Genomic DNA, 7,556 nt, shown 5'->3' on the forward strand with positions numbered 1-7,556 from the left:
ATATGTTTAGAAGCCCCTAGAAGGGACTACTAGAACTTATTCAATAGGGTAGTGACATGGGCAGAACTGTGCTTAAGGAAAATGACTTTGGCAGCAGGGTGGAAGAGGAAATGGGCTAAGGCAAGATGCGGTTTGGAGACTAATTAGAAAGGTATTTCAATAAACTAGGCAATAGGTGATGAGGGGATATACAAGGTAGTATCAGTATGAACAGAAAGGGTCAGTTAGATAGGAAAGATGCAGAGGTCAAAACATAAAACGTTGAGCATGTGTGGTGACCGAGGAAGGAGTCAAAGATTTGATTTTCATAAGACTATGAAAATGGCAGACTAGAAACATAGTGGTGTTTGTTGGACAACTGTTCATCCAGTCTCTGCTTGAAGACTTGTTGTAATTAGAGAGAATCGACTACTTTCCCAGGCAACACATCTCATTTTTGGACGACGGTTACTACGTTTAAATCTGACTCCTAACGAGAAGTTACGGAGAACAGCATTGCTTATTTGCCCTACTTTTCTTACTCTTTGCCTAAACACCTTTCTTCGTATTAAAAAAATCCCACTCTGCTAGGAAAAGTTCTGTCAGAGGATTGATAATTCTATCTTTTTAAGCTCCGATTCATCAGTCAGATACAGGCTCTGGCAAAATACTTCAATTAGAATTCGCATCTCTCTGTGGATGTTCCCCCTTTAGCTCAACACAACTGCATTTTCCAAGTACACCTACACAGGAAAGGCCTGTAATTAACATTCTTTATAAAGACAAAGTGAACAGTAAAAACACAGAAAGGAAAATGGATTTTCCCAGTGCCAAGAGGGAAAGGTTTTAGGGTTCTAGAAGAGAGGTCAAGGAGAAAAAAAAGACACGATTTCTCCACAGGGGTCTGTGGTAAGATGGGATGAGGTAGAATTTGTCTCTTTGGGCCCTGCCTCAGAGCTACATCCAGCTCTGGGCCACCCTCTAAGGAAAAGACTTTCTCCACTTTGTGTTCTTAGGGCCCTCTCCAGGGCAAGTAAGCTATTCATGCCTCCTCCTGAGGTTTCTATATTTCCACTCTCACTGCTGCCTACTAAGAGGCAGGTAGAGTCTAATGGAACACACAACTACCACGTAGTTGGTGTAACTCAAGGGAGTACCTTGAACAATCTAATCTCTGAGTCTCTCAACAGACCTCTTTCTGATATTTTCCCTAGATTTATACTGCTCAATGGTCAGAATATTCCATTCCCTTACACTTACCATAATCTAGTAATTCAGAACTCCTGGCTGGGCATATACAAATTCCATTCCCTATTCTAACTTCGTGACTTCTTCAGGCCTATCTACTTCAATTCTGCCCTGCTAATGTCCCATTCCAAATTTGTCTATCCTCTTCCACTGTGTCCTCCGGAATGCCAGTGCCCTAATTTCCTTTTATACTTTTCTCATTCCTTCCAAATTCCAGTCTTCACTTTGCTACTTTCTCCCTCTATACCATCATCACTCCACAACCATTTTTCCTTTGAAGTTCCTACTATCCAAATTTATCACTCAAACTACAGGACAGTCTCTTTCCTCAATGAGTTTAGCACCTAGCTTGAACTCTTTCTCTCCTTTCCATCTTCTAGTCTCACACTTGGGGACTTCAGCATGCATACTGATATTTCCCTATCACACAACACAAATAAGGTGAAGAACCCTCCCTATAAATATTCTCCAGCATACATATATATATATATATCATCCATTAAATATGATTCTAATAATTGAATAGGGCAGTCTAAGAGGGTCTAACCAGGACAGAGAATATGGTAGAACTTTTCCCCTAAAAACCTTTCCCAATTTCTTTATTAACGTTAAGAGCACCACCATCTTCCCAGTTACCCAGGCTCCTAATCTAAGAATCATTCTTGCCTCCTCATTTTACTGCTCCCTGCCTCCCATCCAATTAGTAATCAATCTTGTGGTTTCTACCTTCCTAAAATCTCTCTTATATGTCCCTCTTCTTTCCTGTGACACTGCCACCACCTTGGCACATACCCTCATTACTTTATACCTAGATTACTGCAATAGCCTATCTTGAGTCTTTCTCCACTCCAGTCTATCCTCCACTCAACTGTCAAAGTGACCTTACAAAAGCATTATTTTGACCTTGTCAATCCCTTATTCAATCAGCTCCAGCGGCTTCCTATTATCTCCAGGATCAAAAATAAATTCCTTTGCTCGGCTTTTAAAGTCAACTTGCTCCCTCTTACCTCTAAGTCTTCTTATACTTTATTTCCTTTAAGGGAGGTAAACAAAACAAGCTATTGTGCAACTCTGGGCATTTTCACTGGTTACCTATCCTTCAGGCCTGGAATTCTCTCCATCTTCATTTCTGCCTCCTGGCTTCCTTAGAATTTCAGTTAAAATCCCACCTTCTGCAAGAAGCCTTTCTTGGTCTCGGCTTACCTCCAATAGGTGTGTATGTGTGTGTGTGTGTGTGTGTGTGTGTGTGTGCATGTGTGTATCTATCGCTTATTTATACACTGTTTGTATGTTGTCTTCCCCAGTACACTGTTGATTCATTGCAGCTAGGAACTATATTTGCCTTTCTTTGTATTTCTACTGCTTAACACAGTGCCTGGCAAATAGCAAGTACTTGATAAATGTTTGTTGACTTGACTCTCAGCTTCTTATTCTTATCAGTTACATCTCTACTGCTGTGTAAGAGTGTACTAACTTTGTTGGGTGTCATATCACTTTTGACACAATAGCATTTGAGTGCACAAAAAAAACCCTCACAATTTGTCAGATGAACTTCTTACTAGTCTTACAAGTGTAACTGTGACCCTGCAAGTCCCTTAACCTTGTTTGCTTCAGTTCCTCATCTATAAAATGAGCTGGAGAAGGGAGTTGCAAACCACTCCAGCATCTTTGCTAAGAAAATCCCAAATGGGGTCACAAAGAATTAGACATAACTGAAATAACTGAGTGAAAAAATAATGTAATCACCACCACTACAATGAAAACCATACACTGCATAACCATAAAGCCCAAGTCTGACTTAGGAGAAGAGGTGAGGTAACACATCTGCCTGTCCCTTCTCTGCAGAGGTTGGGGCCTACTGCAAATACTATCAGACATAGATATGTGTTGCTTGGTTCTGCTGTCCTGTTTTTTTTTCCCCCAAAAGGAGAAAGAAGGGATATATTTATCAAGAGCAGGGGAAAGGGGATGAATATATTTGTAAAGGAAGGTGATATAAAAACAAACAAAAAAGAATAAAATATTAATTTTACTTTTTTTTTTTTTTTTGCTTTTTGGAGGGCAATTGGGGTTAAGTGACTTGCCCAAGGTCACACAGCTATTTTTTTATATTGGGTGTCTGAGGCCAAATTTGAACCCAGGTCCTCCTGTCTCCAGGGCTGGTGCTCTACTCACTGCGCCACCTAGTTGCCCCAAATCTGGGCAGTGGGAAATCCCCTTCCCCCTTTTTTTGCTTTTTGGAGGGCAACTGGGATTAAGTGACTTGCCCAAGGTCACACGGCTATTTTTTGTGTTAGGTGTCTGAGGCCGGATCCGAACCCAAGTCCTCCTGATTCCAGGGCTGGTGCTCTATTCTCTGCACCACCTAGCCACCCCGTGTCTGTCCTCTTGACAGCAGCTAAGAAGCACAGTGGATAAAGAGCTGTCTCAAGTCAGAAGGAACTGAATTCAAATCTGTCCTCAGACAGCTATGTGACCCTGGGAGTATCATTTAACTTTGCCTCAGTTTCCTCAATGGTAAAATGGGGATAATACAGCACCTACCACAAATGAGATAATAGCACTCATAAAACTTCTCTCTCTCCCTCTTTTTTTCCCCTTCCTAATGTTTGCTGCTAGATTATGTTGGAGTAAACAGTGAGTATTGAAGACACTTGTCTCTTTATAAACTACCTAGGTTTTTACATCGTTTATTCCTTAAAACTTCTGTTTGAGGGTAAAGAGAAGGGGAGAAACAGCCAGTTATTTTGCCTCATAGAGAGAAATGAAGTATGAAATCTAAGGAAAGATTCTTTCTAATTCTAAACAACTTTGGAGTCATTGCTTCAATCATCTTCTTCAACTGACATACCATTTTTCCCCTTGAATTTCCAAAGTCATGAGCATATGAATGTCAGTCAACAGAATTATTTATTTGATGTTTTATTATTTTTAGTCAAGTCCCAAAGTAAAAGCCAACTTTTTGACCTTGTTTGCCCAGAAAATAAATATTACCTTATCTTAGACTGGAGGGTGGAAGACATACATACTGGGTCCTTTGCTTAGTATATAACTAAGTGGGTTATACTATACAGATCTCTGGGGAAAAGTAACTGGTAGATAATGTTATTTAACGTGGTTTCTATTTCTTTTCATGGACTTGTAAATAAACATTGAATTTTCTAAACCATATGCTTGCAAAAGGTGCTGATCACATCATCTGGGGTGGTATCAGATAGTGAAGTTCCCTAATTATCTGGTTGTAAATAATAAGCTTGCTGTTTGTCCTTCATTCTCTAAGAGAACCATGACATCAGGAAGGTGATGCCATGACAGGCAAGTGAACTGGATTTATGTGAGGAAGGGTTGTACAAAGTCACCAGACTCACTTTCTCCTCCAGAGCCATTTGTGTCCTGATATAGATCAGGACAACTGGAGATGGCCCAGGATGCTCTGAAAGATCTTGGCCTTTTCAAGCTAAGGTCTTCAACAGGTCTCAATCTGACTGAAGCCAAATGATAAGCTAGAAGAGTTAGAAATCTCACCAAAAATTTCCAGACTCATTATACGACGTGAGAGACAGATCATGTTAAAGACAGCTGATTTTATATAAAGAAAGAATAATCAACCAATAAACACTTATCAAGCACCTACTGTTTACCAGGCACCGTGCAAAGTGCTAGATATATCAAAAGAGGCAAAAGATGGTCCTTGTAAGGAACTTAAAATATAAAAAAGGGACATGAAAATAAATATATACAACATAAGCTACATACTGGACAAACAGGAAATAATTAACCGAGGGAAGGCACTCGAATTAAGAGACTGGGAAAGGTTCTCTGTAAAAGATGAGATTTTAAGTGGAACTAAAAAGGAAGGAATCAGGAGGTAGAACTGAGGAGTGAGCATTCCTGGTAGGCAGGACTGCTTAAAGAAAATGCGAGGAGCCAAGAGATGGAACATCTTGATGGTGAACAGCCAGAAGGCCAGTGTCACTGAACTGAAGAGTGTGTGATGGGAAATAAAGTATAAGAAGACTGAAAAAGTAGGAGGGGTTAGGTTACAAAGGGATATGAATTGTAAAGTATTTTTTCTTTGATCCTGGAAGTGATAGGGAGCCAACGGAGTCTGATTTGTGCCTTAAGAAAATTACTATAGTGACTGAATGGAGGATGGAAGGGGGTATAGTCTTGAGGCAGGTAGACTCACCAGCAGGCTATTGCATTAGTCCAAGTATGAGGTGATAAGGGGCTACATTAGAATGCTGACAGGAAAGGGGTATATTGAAGAGACAATGCAGAAGAAAACTGACAGGCCCTGACAACAGATTGCCTATGGGAGGTGACAGATAGTGAGGAATCCAGTATGATGCTTAGGTTGAGATCCTGAGGGACTGGGAAGATTGTATTACCCTCTATAGTAATAAGGAAGGGAGAGTTTGGGGGAAATGTATGTAGCATGTAGTTTATGATGTCTATTGGACATCTAGTTTGACATGTATAAAAGGCAACTGGAGATGTGAGATCAGAAGAGCAGAGAAATTAGAACAGGATAGGTGAATTTGAAAGTCATCAGCATAGAGATGGTAAGTAAATCCATGGGAGTTGAGATCACCAAGTGAAGCAGTACTGATGGAAAAGGGAAGAAGGTCCAGGTCAACCCTGTGGAGTACCTATAGTTAGAGGGCATGATCTGGATGAGGAACTAGCACAAGAAAAGGAATGGCTAGGCAGGAAGGAGGAGAATCAAGAATCCTGAGAATCTATAGAGTGTCAAGGAGGGAAGGGTGATCAACAGTATCAAAGGCTCAAGAGAGGCTGAAGACTGAGAAAAAGACACTGGATTTAGCAGCTAAGAGATCACTGGCAATACTGGGAGAATTTTGGTGGAATAAGGTCAGAAGCCGTATCATAAGGGGTGAAGAAGAGAGAGGAGAAAAAATGGAGGTATCGACTACAGATGGCTGCTTCATGAAGTTCAGTCACAAAGGGAAGAAGAGATAGATGATGATCATTAACGGGGATGGAAAGATCAAGTGAGGGTTTCTTCAGGATGAGGGAAACATGGAATGTTTGTAGGAAGTAAGGAATGACAAAGTGACAGAGTTGGCATGATAAAAGGGGCATTTTGTTGGAGGTGGGATGAAATGGGATTGCTTGGTAGATGGGGCAGTCTTTTTAAGGAGCAAGGCCATTATCAAGTGAGACGGGGGTGAAGGAGAAAATAGTGGTGGAAGGCATCTGAGTGACAGATGAGGAAGGGGGAGAAAAGGGACTTTATGGAGAATGGCTTCAATTTTTTCGGTAAAATAAGAAGCAAGGATCTCAGATGAGGGGGGAGAAGGGGCAGCTATGGGAAGTCTGAATAATGATGAAAAGGCTTGGAAAAGTTGCTATGCAAAGTGGGATGTGAATTTATATCAAAAGCATAGGATTTTCTAGCAGCAGTGAATGCCCATTCAAGTTGTATAACACAATTTGTTGTGGACCTGGTCAGAATAGTTGCATTATTTTTTTTGCCTTCATTCAAAGGCATATGCATAGGGATGAAGGTGGCAAATGGTGGGAGTAATTCAAGGCTAAGCAGATTGGTTTGCTTGCTTGCTTGCTGTTTGTCCTTCAATCTCAATAAAGGTCATAAGGAAAGTGATGCCATCATGACAGGAAGGTAATGCCAAGACAAGCAAGTGAATTGTATTTAAGCGAGGGAGGCACCAGCCTCACTTTCTCCACCAGAGCCATCTGTGACAAGTGGCCAGATATAGATCAGAACTGGAGATAGCCCAGGATGCATTGGAGGACCTTGGTCTTTTCAAGTTAAGGTCTTCAATAGGTCTCAGTTTGACTGAGGCCAAATGAGAAGCTAGAAGAAACAGAAATCTCATCAAAAAATTTCCAGACTCATTATATGACATGACAAACAGGTCCTGTTAAAGATTGCTGATTTTATATAGAAAAAGAATAATCAATCAACAAATATTTATCAAGCACCTAGTAGGGATTTATGAAGTCAGTGCAGAGTTGAACTAATTCACCCAAGGGGTCAAGATAGGGAAAACAGGCTGGATTTCTGACCTTGAGAATCATCTGTTCATATCCTTAGATCATTTATCAATAAAGGACTGATTCCTTCCTTATAATAGCTTGGAAATGAGACCTTTATCAGAGAAACTTGTTATGAAGATTTTTTTTTCTAGTTGATCATTTGTCTTTTAATGTTAACTTTATTAGACTTGTTTGTACAAAATCTTTTTAATTTTACCTAATCAAACTCATTGATGTTATCTTTTGTGATTCTATCCCTTATTTGGTCATTAATTTTTCTCCTATTCATAGGTCTGATATACAGT

General features: G+C 40.2%; 1 protein-coding gene across 4 annotated transcripts in view; it reads right to left on the reverse strand.

Moving 5' to 3' along the window:
- PCNX4 (pecanex 4) overlaps nt 1-7,556 on the reverse strand; it is a 67,664-nt gene that overhangs the window by 21,640 nt on the left and 38,468 nt on the right. The gene's annotated exons all lie outside the window — the stretch shown is intronic.

Source organism: Petaurus breviceps, unplaced genomic scaffold (assembly GCF_028583685.1).
Source record: "Petaurus breviceps papuanus isolate PSGF00001 unplaced genomic scaffold, PetGlider_PUasm1.0 189, whole genome shotgun sequence".
NCBI classification, from domain to species: Eukaryota; Metazoa; Chordata; class Mammalia; order Diprotodontia; family Petauridae; genus Petaurus; species Petaurus breviceps.